At 35.9% G+C, this 23,425-nt stretch overlaps 1 long non-coding RNA gene across 3 annotated transcripts; it reads left to right on the top strand.

Moving 5' to 3' along the window:
* The first annotated feature begins 2,396 nt into the window (after positions 1 to 2,396).
* LOC110899338 lies at positions 2,397 to 3,863 on the top strand. 3 transcript variants are annotated; one of them, XR_002570166.2, is made up of 5 exons: positions 2,397 to 2,531; positions 2,625 to 2,838; positions 2,910 to 3,113; positions 3,396 to 3,555; positions 3,641 to 3,863. It is a non-coding gene; the product is annotated as an uncharacterized LOC110899338 (long non-coding RNA). The 3 variants fall into 3 exon arrangements; XR_004877612.1 differs by lacking the exon at positions 2,910 to 3,113; XR_004877613.1 differs by lacking the exons at positions 2,397 to 2,531; positions 2,625 to 2,838; positions 2,910 to 3,113 and adding an exon at positions 3,132 to 3,327.
* The last annotated feature ends 19,562 nt before the right edge of the window (positions 3,864 to 23,425 follow it).

Raw genomic sequence — 23,425 nt, 5'->3', positions numbered from 1 at the left:
TTTCGTCTTGATCTATTTGATCAAATTCCTCATCGAGACTTGACGATTCAACGAGTTTTCCAAGACAGAAGTTCTCGTAGGCTGTCTTGAAGGATGCCAAAAGACTCATGTTTTCTTCAATCAACTTAAAACAACTTGCATCTATCTTAGGAATGTTCAAGCTTGTTCCTTGAGATTTCTGAGCTCCACTAGAAGAGTACATCCCTTGATTGGAATTGGTTGTTCCACCTGAACTGTCGTTGTTGCTTATAAAGGCGTGTTCACTTGCAGGACCTTCATTCTCCGAATACAAAGCAACACCGACACCACCATTACTACCCTTATCCGTTGGTTTCGAAGCCTCATACAACTGAGGATCTTGGATCTTCTCGAAATCAGATGCTTGATCTTCCATATTCCAAGCATAACCCCTCAGTTTCTAGTTTCTGAACAGCTTCTTCCAAAGACAGCTCCTCATAGAGAACACCCTCTCTAATCAATGCAGTGTACATATTCCATTCTCTGGAAAGACAATTCAGAAACTTCTCAACCTTCTCAAATTCGGTGTAGATACCCTCTTGACTTCTATCAAGTTCGCTCAACAGATGATAAAATCGGTTCACTGTGTCATCAAATGATTCATTTCTTAAAGCCTTGAATACAACAAACTGAGTCTTCAAACGTTCGAGACGTCGCTTCTTATACATTTCATTTCCTTCATATCGCTCGCTGGATCATACTATCCCACAATTCCTTTGAGCTACTTTTCTTACGGAATGTATGAAGTATAGATTGTGTCATTGCCATCGTTATCATTGACATAGCTTTCTCTTTACAGTCATAAAATTTCTTCTGGTCGTCAGTGAGTGCCAAATACGTATCAATCGTCAACGTACGTACTGGAGTAGCTCCACATCCCTTAACGATACACAACCAGATTTTGATGTCTTTTGCTCGTACATACCTTTCGAAACGCTCCTTCCACTCAGGAAAATTAAGCTCGTTTATCAACAAAGGAGGTTTGTCGTTACTCCCTACCTCAGCATTGTGCTTGAGGTTTTGCACCATTGCAGTCAGATTGTTGTTTGCCATTTCAGAAAACAACAGTAGGTTACCAAGCAAGAACTGTGTCACTGGAAAGTTTTTCTAAGTCCAAACTCGGAGAGAAAACACCGAGTGAAATGTCTGAGCTTTAATCAGAGTGTGAAACCCGGATCACAAAACCTGAAATAAAACACAAACAGAAAAACTCGAACACTACACTGTTAGAAGTTTAAACTCAGACCACCTAATAAGAGAATTTGGACTCCCTAACAACACAAAACACAAAGTTCTGACTCAAATAAGGAGAAAAAGTACGGACTCTACTAACAATATTATAAAATTCGGACAAGAATAAAAGGATAAAAGTCAGACTCTAATAACTATTAGGATATAACCTAAAAATTCGGAGATAAAAGTCGGACTCTAATAAATAAAAGTTAAAAACTCGGACTACTAATAAAACCTAAAATTCAGACCTAATAAATAAAAGTTAAAACTCAGACTCTAAGTACAAAATTCGGACTCAAAAAGGAAGACAAAGGACTCCTACATGTTGCTGCTGTCTAGCTTACGGGAGGGTATTAGAAGGAATATAAGCTAGATATGATAGTTAGTATAATGTATTTATTATGTTACATAAATGCAGTTATATTTTTTTTATAGGTAGTGGCGGTTACATATCTAACCGTCAAGTATATATGTATGTATGTATTAACAATATGATTCACCAATTCGAATAACAAGAACATCATCATTCTCTTATGTCCCTTAAACCCTAATCTGAATTCTAATCTCAATAGATTGTGAACCTTATGCTTTGCTTGAGGATTGGCTAAGTGAAAAGGCAGATGAGTACTTGGATAACACTATCGACAAGGTCAATGTGGTAAGTCTCATTGCATTTATTTCTAAGTTTTGTTACAGATTGCGAGAACTCAAAATATTTACATCACATATATTGTATAAAATGGCTTTAATCTTACAAGTCTTGGTATTTGAGGTGTAGAAAAAGGTGGAGTGCGGTACAAACCTGATCTACATTTGAATTCAATCGATCTCGACTAAAACAATTTCAGATCTTCTTCACATAAATTTGATTTCTAAATCGATCGTTCGTCTCAAGTAACTCAGGTAAATTCGATTTCTAGTAAAACTTACATATTACTTTGGCGTTGTATCCGGTTCTAGTTGTGACATAAGATCTTGTGAAGAGAATTGGTGCTGCCACTGTAGCTTAAGTTAGAGCAACTGGTATTCCATATGCTTTTGCTCCTTGTATTGTTGTAAGTACATTAAGAAATACTTATATTGCTGTTAATATATTGTTTCAAAAAATCTGAACTTGTGCAAATTTCTTTATAGGTTTGTAGAGATCCAAGATGGGGTTGATGTTACGAGAGTTACAGTGAGGATACCAAACTTGTTCAAAATACGACCGACGTTATTCTATGGTTGCAAGGTGAAATTCCTAAAGGATCACGTCTCGGTGTCCCATACGTTGCTGGAAGGTATGTCCCTTTGGTTCCAGTTTTACTTAAAACCTATAGTTTTGCATGTAAATTTTCTTTATTTTAAAATGACCCATCATCATAATTCATCAGGGACAAGGTAGCTGCATGTGCAAAGCACTTTGTGGCAGACGGTGGGACGACTCGCGGCATAGATGAAAATAACACCGTGGCCAATCAGCATGAATTGCTAAGTATCCAGGGTGTATCAACAGTCATGGTGTCGTATTCCAGCTGGAACGGTTAAAGAATGCATGCCAATCGCGATCTTATTACTGGATACCTCAAGGACAAGCTTAATTTCAAGGTATATGTTTTTACATCCAATAATTTTTTTCTTTTCTTTTAAAGTGAACTTTATTTTTGTTTTCTTGTCAGGGTTTTGTTATCTAAGATTGGGAGGGAATTGACCGAATTACTTTGCCTCCTCATTCCAACTACACTTAGGCCACCCGGGGTGGTCCGTGATGGAGGTGCCATCACTCGTTATTTCATCACTCAACACCGCCGCCACCCCTTTCTATCACTCGTGGAAGTATAACGAGTGATGGTGGTAACGCGTTGAACTTTGAGGATGATAGGGTATGGACTTGTACATTGTTCATTAATACTTGTACATTGGAATCCCATCACTAGTGATACCACCCCCACTACATTTCTATCACTATCACTAGAATATTGGGTGCTGACATGACATGATTTGATTGGGTGCTCCCATCACTAGAATCTATCACTAGTGAACCACCCCGTCCCCCCTTACTCTGTCTTAGCTAGTATTACAGCTGTCATCGATATGGTTAGTATATTGTGTTAAATTATTAATGTATTTGTTTCATGTATTAAATTAAATGAAATTTGTTGCAGGCTCCCGTTGTCAAGAAGTTTCCCGGCTAAACTTTCATTCACTTGTTTCACATGCTTCTTTGGGTTGATCCAGTTCATAGTCGTAGCGGCAGTTTTTGAGAGGGACCCCGTCTAATGAAAAATCATGCCCGGGGAAGAAAGTTTCACCATATTATACGCCGTAAGTAAATGCTTGCTCCATATTATGCCACATAGAGATAACTAGATCTACATATGGTGCATTCAGAAAAATATATGTGTTACAGGGTATCATTTCATCTGGCGTTTTCCTATGGCTTCAAACATGGTGCATTCAGAAAGGTGGGCCTGTTTTTGTTGCTATGTTCCAGCCTGTGCAGACTGTTCGTGTTGCTATTATGGTGTTTGCGATTCTTCATGATCAGTTGTACTTGGGTTATGTGATATTTTGATTTGGCTGTTTTTGTTATGAGAATCATTATTGGATGCTTGTTATGATTTTAAAATTTCTTTAATGGTTACATTTTTTTAGTTTGGCAAAGAATATAAACGGCATACATTTTTTTGTGTTGCCTAATGAAATAAATGAAACATAAAATCATATCTTTTTTGTTACTTTTTCATTTTGCTAGTTTTGTTACTTTAACTTTCTTAAAAAATCATAAAAAATTAAACTTTTCATATTTATTTAAAAAACATCCTTACATAATACGTTTCTTATGCATGTCTAATTCTTCTACATCGACAATAATCATGAATACAAAGTGATGCTATACCAGGATGACAAAAACCAAAACAATCATCATCATCTTTACATGGCAGCATTATATTGGAGACATTAAGTGTGCCCTCAATCGAACTTTCAACAGCGGCGACAGTAGCTGAAGCTGATGTTTTAGCATTAGCATCTCGTATTGCGATAGTATATGTAAAACTACAAGTATTCAACACTAACGCGACTAAAAAGACAATCTTAAACGAAGAATTCACCATATTTTTTATTGTTGTCTTGAGTGTTAGAAGGGAATAATCTTCTGTGTGTATTACCTCATGAATGATACAATTTATGCAGAACATGTGATTGCTACGATCTTGGCCAATCACTGGAATTAAGCTATTTACAATTATAATAATGATGATAGGAGTATGACTAGGTGATCACAATACTAATAATATAGTTTGCTTTTATACTAATATTGAGTTGTGAGTTTCAGAAGACCATCAAGACGTTATTTATAGCCATCACACTTTTACTTTTTAATGACAATGAAATTAGCAAAAAAAAATGTCATACAATGTCGAAGAATTCACCATATTTTTTTTATGATGCTCTTCTTATGGTATATTATTAATGTCGAAAATATGTTGGATTATTGATTATCAAACACTAGTAATAAGATATGATTCAAATAATTAAACTTTTTGCAATGAGAAAGGAAAAATATTGAAGTGTTTAATAATATAACACGAAAATTGTGTGGTTTGGGAATAATTTACTAGATAAAAAAGTTATCAAAACTCAAAGGTTTGTTTGTAAATAAATAAACTCTAGGGGTTATTAATTAAAGAGTTAATAAATATTCTTTATTCTTTATTTGTTTGGTTATTAATTATTAAGGAGTTAATAAATATTCTTTACATATTTCTTACACTAGTTGATAAATAATAAATTTGTATCTATAACTATATCTATTATCAATAATACATTATTAGGAGAAAGGATCCGCATAAAAGTAAATTACACACATTTTAAGATGGCATGTGCAATGTTTGGTTCACAAATTTTCTTTGCCATCAATTATTTCCTAAAGTGCTCCTCCTCACACAAAAGTCAAAGAATTGATAATTAAAGGTATTCTTAAATGCAATTAAATTGATAAATTAATACAATTTAAGTTTTAAATAAGTGTACACATAATATCTGTTGATGCACTTTTGTGTCTGTAACTTGTCTTGTATTTACCATGTATTTTGTACGGTCTTTTGTCGTTTATCGAGTTTGTATTTGCCGTCGACCAAGTGGGATATCCTCCTATATGATTGTGTCCGACTTGTTTGTCTCTGTTTTGATATGTAATGATATATGAACGATGCATGTTGCATAAAGGGTATTTATGTCTTTAGTTTAAGTGTTTATAAGTGTTGCTGTGTGTTGTCTGTTTGCAGCAGACAACTTACAAAATGCAGCCTTCGACGAAACGGCTTCTGTTTCGTCGAACACATAACGACGAAACAGAATGTTGACCATTTCATTTTGTTTCGTCATGATTAGCGACCCAACGAAACTGACTTGTTTCGTCGTCTGATTGGGCTTCTTCAGGCCCAATGTCTGGCCAGTCTGTTTCGTCGAGCCCATGTTGGTTTCGTCGAACACTTTAGCCCAGGCTGCTATATAAACACCATGTGTTTCACTTAGAAACCAGAGATGAGAGAATACCGTTAAAGTTACTCTGTCAAATTGTGTGTGTATTAGTTTATCCCGTTTAATCAATAGATTGTGTTTCGTTGGTTAAACCGTGTTCTTGCTTACTGTGTTTGATTTGGCATAGTTACGGGGATTCCGCACCTGTGACATTGTTTGTTATAAACAAGGGTTTGGTTTTGTTATCGATCCTCCGATTTCAGGACCTACAATATCATGAGATAACGAGCTCTATATATTTATTAAATAAACATTTTATTAAATATTTGAAGCACTCTATTTAATTTAAAGGAAGTCAAGACGTATATAATAAATAAACATTTTATTAAATATATTGTACTCTAAAAAAAAACTAATAAAAAATTAATGATGAATTGAAATGAAAATTAATAAACGTTTTGTAAATGACTTAAAAGCACCCATATATATATTCTTAATAAAGATTTTATAACTATCTAAATTATAAAAATTAGTAAATTCTTAATAAAAATTTATTTTACTATGAACTTTTACCGTATCAACAACTTTAATGAACTACATAACATAAAAAAAAACTAGAGTAATTGTTAGATTAACAATAAAAATGTTGGCGCACTTGTGTCTGTACTTTGTCTGTATTCGGTCACGATGTAAACGATGTCCTGTTCTTGTGTTGTAAGTTGACCAAGTCAACCATCCTCCGGTTTGACTTGGACAACAGTTGGTAAAAGTTGAAAGATGTACTGTCTCGAAGGATAAGAGACCGAAGGATGATGTGGATCCTTCGATCTCATCGAAAGATATGCTTCGAATGATTAGACCTCGAAAGGTGATCTTTCGAGGTCCCTGCTGATCTTTCGAGTGACTTGTCTTCGATAGATGATCCTTCGGACCATCTATCGGATCCTTCGGACTGCACATCATGAGTTGGGTATAAATACCCATGCAGTGTGTTGTGTTAGATAGAGAGAGACAGACAGATAGAACACACACATCCGAGAGATAGCTTTGAGAGCTTTCTGTCCGAAACTCACACACACACTTTGAGAGTTTACAAGTTAGGTTTGTAAACATTGTGCTTGTAACCGAAACCTTCATTTGCATTAATACAAGTTGTGTTAATCGGTGAACCCGTGTGTTTGTGTTTATACTTGCTTAATCTCGGTTTGCTCGCTAGCTTGGATTCCGCACTCGCTAGTGGGTTAGTATAACAAGGTTTGAGGTTCGTCATCCGACAAAAGGGACCTACAAGTGGTATCAGAGCTTGGCTCTTTACCTTGTTTAAAACCGGGTTTTTCAAGTTCTTGGTGTGTGTTTGAACACTTGGTTTAACACCCGTTTTTGTTGGTTTTTTTCTACACTTTTAAACTGGAAAACGTGTTTTAAACTTACCGGGAGTGTTCATAAGTGGGTTGGGTAACTTAAAAATTGTTTTTAAGTATCTTTGTGTTTTCCGGCGAAAATTCCGGTTGAACTTCCGGTGACTGGTATTAGGATAAGGTTTTCCTTTTTTGGGCAATATTTTCAAAGTTGGTAGGAAAGGACATTCTGCCATACCTTTTGCCGAAAGTTGACTTTCACCAACCCATCACCTTTTCACCAACCCGTCACATCTGTGTCAGTGTGTCAGTGAGCATTCGAAAGATATCCTTCGACATCGAAAGATATCTTTCAACATCGAAAGACCATCCTTCGTTCAGAGACAGCTCGATAGATAAACATCTTTCGAGTAGTCCTCCTGAGTCCGAAACATATCTTTCGATAAGGGAATCTTTTCGAAAGATAGTTGTTCGAAAGATAGTTGTTCGAAAGATAGTTGTTCGAAAGATAGGGATTTATCTCGAAAGATAAGGATCTTTCAAGTGTGAATCTTTCGAGATTTTGAATCTTTCGAAGCCAGTGCTCGAAAGTCAACAGTGATCCTTCGAACACTGTTGATCATTCGAACAAGTGTGATCTTTCGAAAGACAGCTATACGAAAGATAAGGATATATATACTCGAAAGATAAGGATCCTTCAAAAGGGGAATCATTCGAGTTCTTGAATCTTTCGAAATCATTGTCATTGTTCGAGATTCAACAGTAATCTTTCGAGTACTGTTGATCCTTCGAACAATAGTTGATCTTTCGATTGTGGTCAGTTTATTGTTAACAAGTTTCTGTGATCTCAGATCTTTCGAACAGGATCGTTCGGCTGTGTGATCTCTCGGATTATTCACTTAGCATTTATTTTGCTTATCAATCATGAATCCGAGTTGGTGGAATCCTGCTCCAGACAGTGGAAAATATACAAGTTCAGGTGTTACTCCTTCATGGTGGGGTACACCGGCTCCAGACGATGGAAAATACACGAATACAAGGTTATCTCCATCATGGGCCGAATCTCCCACACCACCTCGAATTACTGCAGAAATGTGGGCATCAGTTACCAATCAGAGTCAAAGTGAACCGAAAATAACAACAGATTGGTTTGGCAATCCAATACAAGTTCCTGTAAAGCCGGCTCAGACCACAGACTTGTATGGAAATCCATTACCCCCAGTTGGTTTACAACACCATCGTCCTACTGTAGAACCATCATCTCTTGATCCAAAGAACAGTAGTCAGACAAAATCGGCGTTGTATGCTGAAATTGTCAAAGATGCAAGTAATGGTGAATCCTCGGGAAATGATGACAGTTCTGAACATGACGGAAGTTCAGATGAAGATGTCTCAACTTCAGTTGAGGGTGATACTACTTCGAGTTCAAGTTCGAGCGAGGATGGATCTAAATGTGAATCGTCAAGGGAGGTTTTTAATTCTGATGCAGAAAGGCCAACACCTGAGAGTGATTCCAGTCAGGTATGTGCCGATAAACCCACTGCTGTAGATTGTGATAATTGTGCTAGATTAAGAGTTAAGTGTGCTGATCTAGAAGCAAACATGTTTGAGTTGCAAGGCAAACATGATGCTTTACAAGCTAGTTTGTTTGACTTGCAAGACAAACATGTTTCATTGAATGTCAAGTGGTGTGAATTGCAAAGCAAACACGAAGCTTTGCAAGAGAAATATGATGTGACATTTATCCACAACCAGAAGTTGACCGTGGATCTTTCAAAATGCACAAAAGCCAATATGTTTTATGAAAACCATGAAAAAGAATTTAAGTCAATGATTGAGACGTTAAAGAAAGATAAAACTGAATTGACTAAAATGGTTTCCAGAAAACAAACGGAAATTAATTTGTATATCTCACGTCTTGAGACAATGCAAAAAGAAATGGTCTGTGTAAAAACGGAAAGTGAGGCAATCCAACTCAAGCTAGATAGCTATTTGAGTTCTAGCTATGTGTTGGATCACATCATTGACGTTCAGAAAGAAAAACGGGATGTCACATGCATAGGATATAAGAAATGTCCACCACCTGTGAGACACAATTATGATGCGATGCCTGACGAGGAGGATAGAGTGTTCTTTGAACCATCTGTTCCTCTAGATGTAAAGGAGTTTGCAGCAGGACTCGGATACAAGAAAGATGTATCACCAGACTCAGATACTTCAGCGGATGCATGTGTGTCTTCGGCTGAACTGAATCAGGATCCTCCAGTCATCATTGAGGATGCTGATTCTTCTGATGATGAACCTGATGATATCATCCCAGCAAAGTCTGATGCAGAAGTCAAAGATGGGGACATACCTCTCGAGAATTACATTCTATGTGATCCACCTGCAAAACCCGCTAAGACTGTTGCAATCGAGTCCTCGTCTGCAAAAGAGTCGGAGGGTGTGAACTTGCTGTACACTCTCATTGGTGATGATAAAATCTACTCTGACAAAGATTTTCCTATTAAAAATGTTAATCAATCTTTAATAAGTAAAGTCTTTGAAGATTCGACAAGTAAGTTTTTGGGAAAGACAGGACCACGTGTTACAGTTACACAGTGTCCTCCTATTCCAAAGGCCGAAATTCGAAAACAATTTGGGAATAAGAAATTACCAACAGTACAAAAACAGCAAAATCATGCCAAACCTAAAGGAAAAACACCGACTCAGGGTCAGAAGCAACAGACCCAAAAGAAAAACAAGAATGTGAACTTTGTGAAATCTAAGGGAACGGACAAAATCGAAACTTTTGAGAACAAATCTAACTTAGATTTTGTTAAACAAGCAACAGTGTTGAAAAGAAATGATCCAAACTTTTCAAAACCTAGTACCTCGGGATCACAAAGTTCATCATCGTCGGCAAGACGATCACATGATGCTTCGGGGATTGTTGAACGAAGATATTGTTTTGAGTGTGGAACAATTGGACATATCATTCGAAATTGTCCATATCTTCATAAGTTGAAAGCAAAGGTTGATGATCCCCATGAACAACATCATGCCGCCCAAGAGAATAGAAAAGGCAAACAGGGCGAAAACAAGAAAAAGGATCGGAAGATAAACTTCGTGAAATCAAAAGGGACTGATAAAATTGATACTTTCAAAGGCAAATCCAATAAGGATTTTGTTAAACAAAGTAAAATTTTGAAAAGAAACAGTCAAAACAACTATACACAACACACAAACGGTTGTGATGTAGGACCAAGTACCTCAAGATCACGAAGTTCATCATCCAGCTATTACAGTTATGATACTCCGAGGTTTGTTGAGCGGAGATCATGCTTTGAATGCTGTGAGTATGGTCACATCATTAAGAATTGTCCATATCTCACCAAGAGAAAGACAAAAATTGATGCCCCCCATGGTAACAATTACCATAAAAGATCTGTTTCACCAAAACAGGACCCTCGTCTTGTTAAACAACGAGCAAAGAAACAGAAAAAGAAACAACGAAAAGAAGTTGAAAAGATTTTAAAACCGGAGATTATCCAAACAAGATCTGTTAAATCGGATGTTAAACATGAAAAACAGAAAGAGATTTGGATACCAAAACCGGTAACTGTTTCAGGGGGAGCTACATCAATTCCGAATCATCGGGAAATGGATGTTACAATTCTCGACGATGACGGACGACCCAAGTCTGTGAAGGCTTGGGTCCCCCTCTCCAACTAATCTCTGAGTGAGTGTGCAGGAAGTTCCAGGAGGAACTATTGATAGTCTTAGGATTGTTGATAGTGGAATGTCCTTGCACAAGTCAGGCGACAGAAGAAATTGTTGCCTTTGATGGAGAGAGAGGAAAGAAAAAGAAAATTTGGATGAATGAAGTTGCAAAATTCGACCAAATGAAGAACGTGCCAAAACTTGGTCATTCTGGTTTTGATCGGGTCCTCAGGAACGAATGAAGTGAAATGTGTGCCGATGCCTTTGCATGGATTGAACATCCGCACACCATTTCTGAAAGAGAAAGTCAAGACCTTCGCTGGTACAATGTGGAAGACCAGCCGGACCCGGAGGTTTATGATTTTATTGCTGTCAAGAGACTTTTCAGTAGTTGCAAATTCGACCTTGAAGTCCACACCGGGTGGATATCCAGTTGGGAGAGTGCTTAGATTCCTTGCAATGCACGGAACAGTTGCAGGATACGCCTTTAAATTCTTAATCTCTCCTATACTTGTCGATATTTAAGCTACTTTGTGAATTATTATTATCTCGAACAGCACTCTTTGACCTGACACATTGATCTCGAATATCACCTCACACGTGATTGTTTCAATATGAAACTCATCAATGTTGTCATGGTCCACACCGCTTACCGACATGCCAACTCACTTTTCCAAAATTTGTTAAATCTTTTCTGATAAAACTTAATTTTGGTAAACGGCATTAAGGTCAAGCAAGAGTAAAACCAACATCGGAAAATCATTTTTGTAAATACCTTTGTGTTTTAAATTTGTCTTAGTTTATTGATTTTAGGGGGAGTAAATCCAAAAATCTGAAAATCCAAAAACATCGAAAATTTCAAAAACACAAAAACAATAGAAAATCAAAAATGAGTTTCCTGGCGAGCAAAAGAGAAAATGATAGTACATCAGTGGTCTATCCAAACCTCTTTAAACCTTAAATGTAAAACGATAAGCAGCTCTATATAAGATGTATCGGTAGGCTCACAATCATTTTAAAGTGTGCAGGGTGATATAAATCTTAATCGACTGAAGACCAGGTGGGAACCACTCATTGGCATATGGTCTTAGTACCGAAATTTCGTTTGATAGATTGCCGAGGTTCTGAGATATTCGGTCTTTATGCTGCTTATCATCTGGGTATCATGGTTGTATCTTTTACCGAAAAATAACGGGGACGCAAGTCTAGATCTTCCATGATACTATACATACGTGTACATATTACATACTGCATTCGACCTCAATAAGTGATAAACAATCACATGTCCAAACAAATAAGTGATAAAAATATCACATCTATCCGGGTGTCAAGTTCGTCTCTCTGCTGTACGGAAGTACTGACCTGTTCACGGACTTGCACCTGTGCCCTCATGCATATGAAAATCAAGTTCCTCATCAATAAGTGATTATATCACATAGGGCTTGTTTTCAAATCAAAATAAGTGAGTATCTCACATTTTATACGGTCAAACAGATGATAATCGGTATACTCACCGGTAAGATGAACTCTCGTGCATACCTTGATACGGGAATGTGTCGTGATGTGGATGAACACCGGTCGGTAAGTATAAATCATACCTTAACGTATCCCCTCGCCATGATTACATCTGATAAGTTGAGTTTAAGTGGACAACAATACCGATAATTGTTATAGGATGCTTATCTTAATGTTAACTAACTGAACAACAAGAGTGTTTTGGCATGACCGTACACTGATATGATTCTCTTACCCTCGAAACTCGCAAAAAGAATGTCTGTAAATATTTATGTACTGCTTAACTTTTATTATTTCTTTTAAACAGTTTCGTCGTTTGGTGCATATCAGCACGACATTAGCGGTGATGTCGTTTGATAACACTCAAAGGATTTTAAATTGTTGTCTTTTAATTTCAAAAATACCAAAAAGATTTTAGGCGTGTTTTAATATAAACTTTATAAAAGCCAAAAAGATTTTATTTCTGCTTTATTTTCGATCGTACGATGTTGGAGCTCGAGTCTTCGTTACCTGAAACCTGACTGAAAACCGAACTGACTAAATCTTCATAAACGGTCGAAATTTGCATGTTTTGAAAGTTAGAAATTGAAATTGATAAATTTATTAAACTTTCAAACTGTCGGACGGTGTTTGATTGTGACATGGTCATTCGTGTGTCATTTGTTTATACTATATTCCAAGCAGTTGTTCTCATTACGCGTTTAGATTTCTTGCATGTGCAGATTCTAAAGGCTAGGAGAACATGGTCGATGACAAGCCTTGGAATGAAGACACGACGAGAAGGCGCTCAAAAGATGAAGATGATCGAGTTGCCGCTGGCCATTATCAACACCACAAGGATCTCACTTCATAAAGATAAAGTCTTTTCACGAGCATAACTCAAGGGGGAGCTTATGTTAAGGGGGAGTTTGTCAACACACTTCCTACATGATACGGGTAGTTTGTTGATACACTCTCTGCTTTCAAGACGTGAAGACTTTGAAGATCCTCCGACTTTGAAGACTTGAAAGGACATCAGAGTTTTGAGAACTCGAAGACCCAAGACCGTCGAAGTTCGAGACGAGTCTACAACTATAGAAGATAAAGACAAAGCTACAGCCAAGGGGGAGTTTGTTGGTGCACTTGTGTCTGTACTTTGTCTGTATTCGGTCACGATGTAAACGATGTCCTGTTCTTGTGTTGTAAGTTGACCAAGTCAACCATCCTCCGGTTTGACTTGGACAACAGTTGGTAAAAGTTGAAAGATGTACTGTCTCGAAGGATAAGAGATCGAAGGATGATGTGGATCCTTCGATCTCATCGAAAGATATGCTTCGAATGATTAGACCTCGAAAGGTGATCTTTCGAGGTCCCTGCTGATCTTTCGAGTGACTTGTCTTCGATAGATGATCCTTCGGACCATCTATCGGATCCTTCGGACTGCACATCATGAGCTGGGTATAAATACCCATGCAGTGTGTTGTGTTAGATAGAGAGAGACAGACAGATAGAACACACACATCCGAGAGATAGCTTTGAGAGCTTTCTGTCCGAAACTCACACACACACTTTGAGAGTTTACAAGTTAGGTTTGTAAACATTGTGCTTGTAACCGAAACCTTCATTTGCATTAATACAAGTTGTGTTAATCGGTGAACCCGTGTGTTTGTGTTTATACTTGCTTAATCTCGGTTTGCTCGCTAGCTTGGATTCCGCACTCGCTAGTGGGTTAGTATAACAAGGTTTGAGGTTCGTCATCCGACAAAAGGGACCTACAAAAAAAACCCAAATAATCATAATATTTTACTTATCATCTTCCATTAATCATCCTAAACTTTTGCAAACAATTGAAATTCAGATCCTAACAATACAGATTTTATTACATAGTTTATAAATCAAATTTTTAGAGTCGGTACCTACATTTTATCACTCAAATTGCTGTTGATTTCCTTCTTGAATAACATATCTTCTTTTCAGAAACCATTTCTGCAATCACCCCATTGATTGCATATGGAGTATATCCATTAATTTTTTTTTATTAAAATATAACTTTTTTATTATTTTGGTATATAAAATTATATTTATCATTCACGTTATGTTTCTTTGATTTTCATTTATGTTGTTGTGTAATAAACTAAATATAATAGTTTGAATTGTCAAAGAAAAAATATTGCTGAGATATACTTTGATAAACCATAATAACTATAATCTCGATTTAACCCAATATTATTTGGTTATAATATTTATCACTACTACAAAATTAAGCAACTGCCACCAAAATTTGCTACCGAAAAACTGGATAGCAAATTCATTAACGTAAAACAGTTGGAAATTTTGCATTGGTAGCATATTGGTAGGAAACATAATAAAAGAAGTAATTATACAACTAAATATATAATAGAAGTTAAACCTCCTCTGTTGCCTCCAATTTGCCCTACATCTAACCCCGAACAACACATCCTCATTGCCTCCAATTTCCCCTCATCGCTACTCCACCTCCACCATAGCATGTCCACCGTAGCACCACCACCATCGCACCATATCCACCGTCGCACCACCTCACTGTTGCCCAACCTCCGCCATCGCACCATTTCCTGATCATTGAAGAAACCTCACTATCTCCGTACGATTTCTCACTCTATTTTTCTAATTTTGACCTAATTGTCCGTAATTTATGTCCCCTCATCGCTACTCCACCTCCACCTCCACCGTAGCATGTCCACCGTAGCACCTCCACCATCGCACCATATCCACCGTCGCACCACCTCACTGTTGGACAACCTCCGCCATTTCCGGATGATTGAAGAAACCTCACTATCTCCGTACGATTTCTCACTCTGTTTTTCTAATTTTGCCTTAATTTGTTCGTAATATCTGTTGTTTTAGTTCGATTGTGTTCGTAAAGTTCACCGTATGATATTATTTGGTTATAATATTTATCACTTGATACCTTGGTTTAAAAAGATGTAAGGTGCTCCAACATGTTTAGGTTTCGAAAGCTACGCGGTGAGGCGAGAGCTTCACGTACGCAAAGTGTTGCTCTATGTACAAACAGAAGTTGCGTCTGTCTCATTTGTTTGTACACTTTAGCCTTTTAAACCACGCTTGATACCTATAAACTTAACTTGCAACAGGTTAAAAGCCGGCCTTTAGCAAAGTTTCTACACAAGACCAGCATAGAAAATGGTTTTGTATCAGAAAAACCAGTTCAGCTCATTCTTGGACACTCTCAACTAGGCCTGGAGCAAGGTAATTGTGGAATTTTTTTATATTGGCACGGCCGGTTGATCGAAGCGAGTTTATATCATTTTATGTTCGTTTCTGTATTCTTTTTAGCATTTTTTTTCTTTGCTTAATGTTTGTTTTATAATTTAAAATCTTTAATGCTTCTTACAGGCTTACAAAAGAGTTGGGAGCATGATACATAATGGCGAAAACAGTCATGGGCTTGTTGGAGTCATTGATGTGACTGATGTGATGGTATGTTTCTTAAATAAACTTTTTGTTAAGACTGGTGCACCATTTGTTTTTGTAACATTTGTTGGCATGGTTTATTATGTAGGATGATAGTGGTCGGGTTTGGGTGGATAACAACAAACAAGCGTTTGTAGATTGTATTAGAAGGAATATGAGCAAGATATGATAGTTAGTATAATCTATTTATTATGTTACATAAATGTAGTTATATTTATTTTTATAGGTAGCGGCGGTTACATATCTAACCGTCAAGTATATATGTATGTATGTATTAACAATATGATTCACCAATTCGAATTACAAGAACATCATAATTCTCTTATGTCCCTTAAACCCTAATCTGAATTCTAATCTCAATAAAGTGGTTTTAGAGCCACAACGATCTGCATTTACAAATATTACAATTACTGTAATTCACTTTAAAAATCATTTTTCCTGTTCGTCCGAATGACACATCAAACGGCGGAATTCAAACCTAGATCCCGAAACTATTGGGACAGAATTACTATCATTGGCACATACAAATGAAGGTTTTATTAGAATCACAAGATCTGCCAGTGTAGAAGAAGGATACAATCAACTTGCCGTCGGCGCTTTAGAAAATGATCAAAACGCTCACAGGGAAAAAGTGAATAAGGATAAGAAGGCACTTCATATATTTTTTCAGGCAGTCAATGAAACCGTTTTTGATCGAATTGCAACAAGCAAAACGTCCAAAGAAGCATGGGATATCCTTAACAAGGCATACAGTGGGGAACATAGAGTCAAAACCGTAAAACTTCAAACCCTAAGATGTGAGTTTGATGCATTACGAATGAAAGACAACGAAACTGTAGAAGAATATATCAATTGAACGACAATTATAGTGATTCAATTAGGATTAAATGAAGAAAACATCACAGAACAACGAATAGTTGAAAAAATTCTTCGTAGTTTAACAAGGAAATACGAATCGGTTCTAGTAGCCATAGAAGAATCAAAGGACATAACAGTCATGTGCACGGAAGAATTACTTGGGATCTTACAGTCTCATGAATTAAGGTTGAAGCAGTATGATGATGTACCCATGGAACAAGCGTTTCAAATACAAAGCCGAAATAAGAATCGATCAAGATTCTTTAGATCAGATTTTACTAGAAAAGGAAGAAGCAGAGGAAGAGGAAGATTTAGCGGACAGATCCGCTGTTATAATTGTCAAAAACTGGGGCATGCGGCACGTTTTTGTCAAAAAGGAGAAGAAAGTGATTAAAGTAATAGTGCTCTATTACATGAAGATGAGACGGAAGAGGGAAACGATGAAACCCTATTTATGATTTTTAACGTAGAAGAGATAACGAAAGAGGATTGCTGGTATTTAGATAGTGGATGTAGCAATCATATGACCGGGAACAAGAGTCTGATTATTACTCTAAATGAATCAGAAAAGAAAGAAATAAGAACCAGAGACAACAAGAGGCTTAGTGTATTAGGAAGTGGTGATGTAGCCATTAAAGTGCGAGGAGTAGAGAAAAGAGTACCCAACGTCTTCTATGTTGAAGGCCTGAAACATAATCTATTAAGCGTGGGACAACTTGTACAAAAAGGATACCAAGTGAACTTTCACAATCAGGAGTGTGTCATCAAAGATCCAACGGGAATGCACATGGGAACAGTTAGATTGACTGGAAACAAAATGTTTCCTTTAAATCTAAACTACGATGTAACTCCATGCGTTTGCAATATAATGACTCAAGATATCGCGGTATTATGGCACAGACGGTATGGTTACATAAACTTCGAGACCCTGCACAACATGGGAGAAAAAGGAGTTGTAAAAGGTTTACCAAAAACTGCATCCAAATCATCACATAGTGTTTGTGAAGGGAGTCTGTTTGGAAAACATGCTCGAAAGTCATTCCCTAAACCAGCAACATGGCATGCAATCAAGCCACTGCAACTCGTACACTCTGATATATGTGGGCCGATGAGAACCATGTCCATAGGTGGATATAGATACTTCATCACCTTCATAGATGATTTCTTGAGGAAAACTTGGGTTTATTTCTTAAAACTAAAATCAGATGCATTAACACAGTTCAAGAATTTCAAAAGGTTAGTAGAAAATCAAGCAAATTTCAAGATAAAGGTAATACGTTCGCATAGAGGAGGAGAATATTGCAGTCATGAGTTTCAAAACTTCCTTAAAGAAAATGGAATTCGTCATCAACTTACTACGAGCTATACACCCCAACAGAATGGAGTTGCCGAACGAAAAAATAGAACTCTCATGGAACTAAGCAGAAGCATGTTGAAAATGAAAAGACTATCACATACCTACCGGGCAAAAGCGGTATCATGTGCAACATACCTCTTAAATCGAGTAACTACTAAAGGGGTACATAACATAACTCCTCAAGAAGAAGCATGGAGTGGAAGAAAACCAAATGTAGCTCATTTAAGGATTTTTGGATGTGTGGCATACTCTGATATTCCTAAGCAACATCGTGGAAAATTGGATGATAAAACGGAGAAAGCAATCTTGATAGGTTATAGCGAAAACATCAAAGCTTATAAGCTATATAATCTTATAACCAACAAGAGCATCATCAGTAGAGATGTAATTTTTGATGAAGGTCAGGACTGGGAAAGAATAGAAAGACATGAGAATGAAACAAGCATTCAATTAAATTTTCCAAATACACATGTTGCAAGTTAGGAGAAGGAAACAACTGTTCAAGATAATAACACTACATCTCAAAATAATGATAAAGGTGATAACATGTTAAGTGTTGAAGAAACAGTAGGACAGAACAATGATCATGAAGAAGAATACTCATCGTCGTCATCAGAAAATGTTGAATTAAGAACACGAAGTCTCATAGATGTGTATGCTGATTCAGAACCACTTACACAGGAACAAGTTGATGACTTATATAATGATCAGTTTTCATCAACTAGAGATGTAGCAAATTTCATGTTATATGCCGATGCAGACCCTACCAGGTATAGAGAAGCTCGTAAAGATAACAAGTAGAGAGAAGCAATGGACAAGGAAATGGAGTCAATTCAAAGAAATGAAACCTGGGAATTGGTTCATCCTCCAAAAGATCAAAAACCCATTGGGGTTAAATGGATTTATAAAACAAAATATGATGAGCATGGAAATGTGAGTAAGTAATAAAGCGAGATTAGTAGCAGAGGGTTACAATCAAAAGTATGGAGTGGATTATCAAGATGTCTTTGCACCTGTCATACGGTTTGACACAGTCAGACTGATATTTGTCACACCCCAAAAACGTCGCAGCGGAATATAAAACGTAGTGGTGACGGAAGCTGGTGCCCATTTATATCTTGATGATCGATGCATTAAATTGTTGGACATAATAACTTAATTAAAACATAAGTTTTAAACTTAAGGTTTCAAAACGTTACACAACCATGAAATAGTTAAATTGTTTTGATCCTTACGGATCTTATTACATTCGTCCCAGAAAGTTTTAAAAGTTAGTCCAACATATTAAGTGACAAAACATGCATCAACAACCACAAGATACGCCATGATTCCCGAAGCCGAACTCAAGTACCTGGAGAGCACGTTAAAATCAAGTGTCAACACAAAGGAATGTGAGTTCACATATTCACTTACAAACAATTTTATTCCAAGGAAAACTTTCTGATTAGGTGTTTATTTGAAAACATCCATATAATTTTAGAAAGTCCATTTTACTTCCTTAATAAAATCCATGGGTCATCCGTCGCAGTTCAATAACCCGACAATATAGTTACTACCCAGGTTTTGTATATTAAATTATTGCGTCAATTTTAGACTAGTATGTTAGCTAGACGATACGAACTATATATTAACCATGCAGGGATAATCAATGCTAGACAATAATCAGAATCAAAATTCATCGCTTGACTTGACACGGGGTGACCGGTCATGAAAAGGTTGTCAACCCGATAGATCTACCAACAATTTCTCGCGTACAATACTTAAATGATTAAACAACATCATGGTCGGCCGCAGGGTCCTCTTGAAGAGTAATATGATGTCTGCTTCACGTACAATATATATATCCTACTAATATGACAATTTAATACACCATGTTGTACGAAATCCCCTGAATCTCCATCATTCAAGACCCAGGCCGGCATCCGTTCAACGTTACGGTCTAGTTTCGCTTAGGAAATACCGTACCATTCATTTATCAAAAACGATTTTACTTCGAAACGTATGACATATCAATTTTCATATATTTTCAACGAAAATATATATTTTATATTAAAAGGTATGTTTTATTTTAAAAACATTACTAAACCCTTTAATTGATGTGTTCTACCCCCAAAATATATATACAATGCAGTAAAAAGAGGGGTTCAGTGACACTCACCTTTGGGTGCGTATTTTAAATAGCGCAATCCCACAGTTTGATTTCTACACGTCCTATTATATGTAGGAACGAGTCTTAAATCAATATACATATATATATCACAAAAATCCTAAGTTTTTCTGTTTCTTAGAATTTTCACATAACTTTGAATTTTTCTCGAAAAGTTATTGTTTTTGATTATGTTGGCAAGTTAATATGTGTCTATATATATATATATATATATATATATATATATATATATAGGGGAAGGATGTATAGAAAACCCAATTTAATTTAGAAAACCCGGGAAACTCAAAGCTCCCCATGTTTTTTTTTCTTGAAAAAAATTACACATGTTTAATACATGTTTTTAAGGGTTTTGGGCAAAAAAAATCAAAAAAGCGCCGAGTAGATATTTTTTTAAAAAATAAACAAGTTTTGGTGTAACACATGTTACATTCATCTGACATATTTGTAACATGTGTTACACCAAAACTTGTTTATTTTTTTTTTAAATATCTACTCGGCGCTTTTTTTATTTTTTTTTGCCCAAAACCCTTAAAAACATGTATATTACATGTGTAAATTTTTTCAAGAAAAAAAAACACCGGGAGCTTTGAGTTTCCCGGGTTTTCTAAATTAAAGTGGGTTTTCTATAGATACTTACATTATATATATATATATATATATATATATATATATGATTTTGCGACTTGAACGATTTTATTGGTGACCGTTATCATGTAAATTCGTTAACACTCCCGTTTATACGCAATATATCTACGATTTGCGCGTGGTAATATATATACATAAACATTCACATAATTTATCATCGAAGCACGCGAAATCTTGTTAACTTATCTATGTTGTCATTTTTAAAGTAAATATACATAAAATATTTTATTTGTATCAAATTTCATGCTCGACAAACAAGTTTCACGTTTAACGCAATTTTTACGGTTTCTACCGCACATAACACATAACGTACAAGCATACATGTGTAAGCTAGATTTCTATTATCATATTAAATACTTAACATATTTTCACATTCTCATGTTTAAATCACATAACACATTTTAACACATAAGGTTCACCCAAAATTTTACCTATATTAGTGTACAATGAAAAATGCGTATTTTAGCGATTCGGTAACAGTTTCGGGCGTCGGAAGTCACGTATGACCAACCAAACACCAAGTAAACTTAAAATTAGCTAAAATACTTATTTTTAGACTAAAAATATCAGTTTACATTCTGATCTAAATCAGTTTTATAAAAACCACTCCAAAAGCCGATTTTTTACTGTTTTAACCCATAGTTTTGCGTTAAACGTTACTATAATCATCCCAACTCGAAACGACTTGATATTTTAACACAATACATGTTATTTACGGATTAAAATAGTGGTTATAATCAGATTAGTGCAGTTTTTGTGTAAGTCATATAAATCATGCGATTTCACGTATTTTACAAATTCTAATGCACCAAGTACAACATGCAAAACTAGTAAACCTTATGACAAAGTTTTATATCATTAAACACTTCAAAATAATCATATTTTAGTGTTTATAATCTGATCAAAAATCATTTTTATCAAATCATGTTTAAATCATCATTTCATGACTACAAATCATCATGCATGTTCAAGTAAATGCATCTAATGCACTCATACAACATCATCATCATCTTTTATGTTCTAATCCTGCTCAAGAACACATTTACATACATATACATGAAATGTTTACACCCACATAAGCTTTCAAAAGTTCACTTTCTCATCAAATCCCTTTTTAAATCAGGAAACACTTTTAGATCCTTATTTTATGACATTTTTTATTCATGCATGTATTCTATCATTTAAGAATCATATTATTCAAGAATTACTCAATCAAATCAAAACACAACTAAATACACACAATCATATAATTTTCGGCCATACATACATGTATACACACACTCATTTTTATTCTCTTTGAAAACCAATTTATTGTTACCTTCAAGTTTGTGAAATATTTTAAGATTCAAGAGAAACCTTTCACTATTATTTTCAACACTAAGAATCAAGAACGCTTTTAAAAAGAATAGTTTTATACCCTCAAGATTCAAGTGGGTTTTTGATTAAAAAGATGTTATGAAGCTTGGTTCTTGCTTGAAACTCATTGGAATCACCTTCAAACCTTCAAATGGCCTTGAAATCACTTTGAAATGAGCTTGAATCTCCAAGAATAAATTGGAAATTTGAAAATGTAGGTGGGTTAGGGGTGTTCGGCCGTAGCTATGTTAGAGAGAGAGAGAGAGAGAGAGTGAGGAAAATTGTGTTGAGATTTGAGTCTTGGATTGTGTATTATGGAAGATATGGAAATCTAAATGATTGCACACATTTTTTTAAATCCATACTAGTGTCATGCATGCATGGAAAATGAAAAAGGTGGGCTGCCATGAGGCTGCCACCTAGTGCCCACCTCTCACATTATATATATACATACACACAATATATGTATATTAGTTCAAAAACTGGTATTTTACCGGATACCGGGTATTTAATCTAGTGTTTTAGTCCCGTTTTAGTGCGTTTTAAATTATTTTTAACACTCTATAAAAATAAACTCACCAAAATATTATTGAACAATATTTTGTTTGCCTGGACCGTCTATGTTGCCGGTATTTGGTAGTATGCGCGGTACGCACTTAAAATCGCAAAAATAGGCATTTAAGTGTTTTTATTTATTTTTATCATTCTTTAGTAATAAAATCATCAAATTATTACTAATATGATTATCAGTTGCCTTGACAGGCTGTGTTAACAGTATTTTGTCGGTACACGCGCTGCATCGCGTGATACGCGCTTAAACTCGAAAAATAGAGTTTCTTAGCGTTTTAATTTATTTTTCCTCACCAGACTCTTCAACCATTCCAATATAAAGGATTAGTCAATCAAATAATAGATAGTAAATGGGTCACGAATAGGATTAAAATTATTATTCTAATCATATCAGACTACTTTTAGGATTTTAACACTGATCGGGCGGTCACCGACGTTTGTTTCGCATTTTATCAGTTATGCGATAAGCGTTTATCTTACCATTGCTAACATAATTTTTACCAAAGTTTAAATTTACCAACTCATTAAATTTCACAAATAAAAATCATAACCAGTCAAATACAGGCCTGTCACCTTTTCACAACACGTGTAACAATTGTACGGTGCGGCCTGAAAAGTCGGGTGTCACAGTCTCCCCCTGTTTAGGAAATTTCGTCCCCAAAATTTTACTCTACAGATTTTGTTTTCGCACTGGGTGGAAACAACAAAAACAGGTTTAATGAATATAGT

Source organism: Helianthus annuus, chromosome 13 (assembly GCF_002127325.2).
Source record: "Helianthus annuus cultivar XRQ/B chromosome 13, HanXRQr2.0-SUNRISE, whole genome shotgun sequence".
Lineage (NCBI taxonomy): Eukaryota > Viridiplantae > Streptophyta > Magnoliopsida > Asterales > Asteraceae > Helianthus > Helianthus annuus.
The sequence above is the reverse complement of the archived record's forward strand: the minus strand, read 5'-3'. Positions and strand labels throughout refer to the sequence as shown.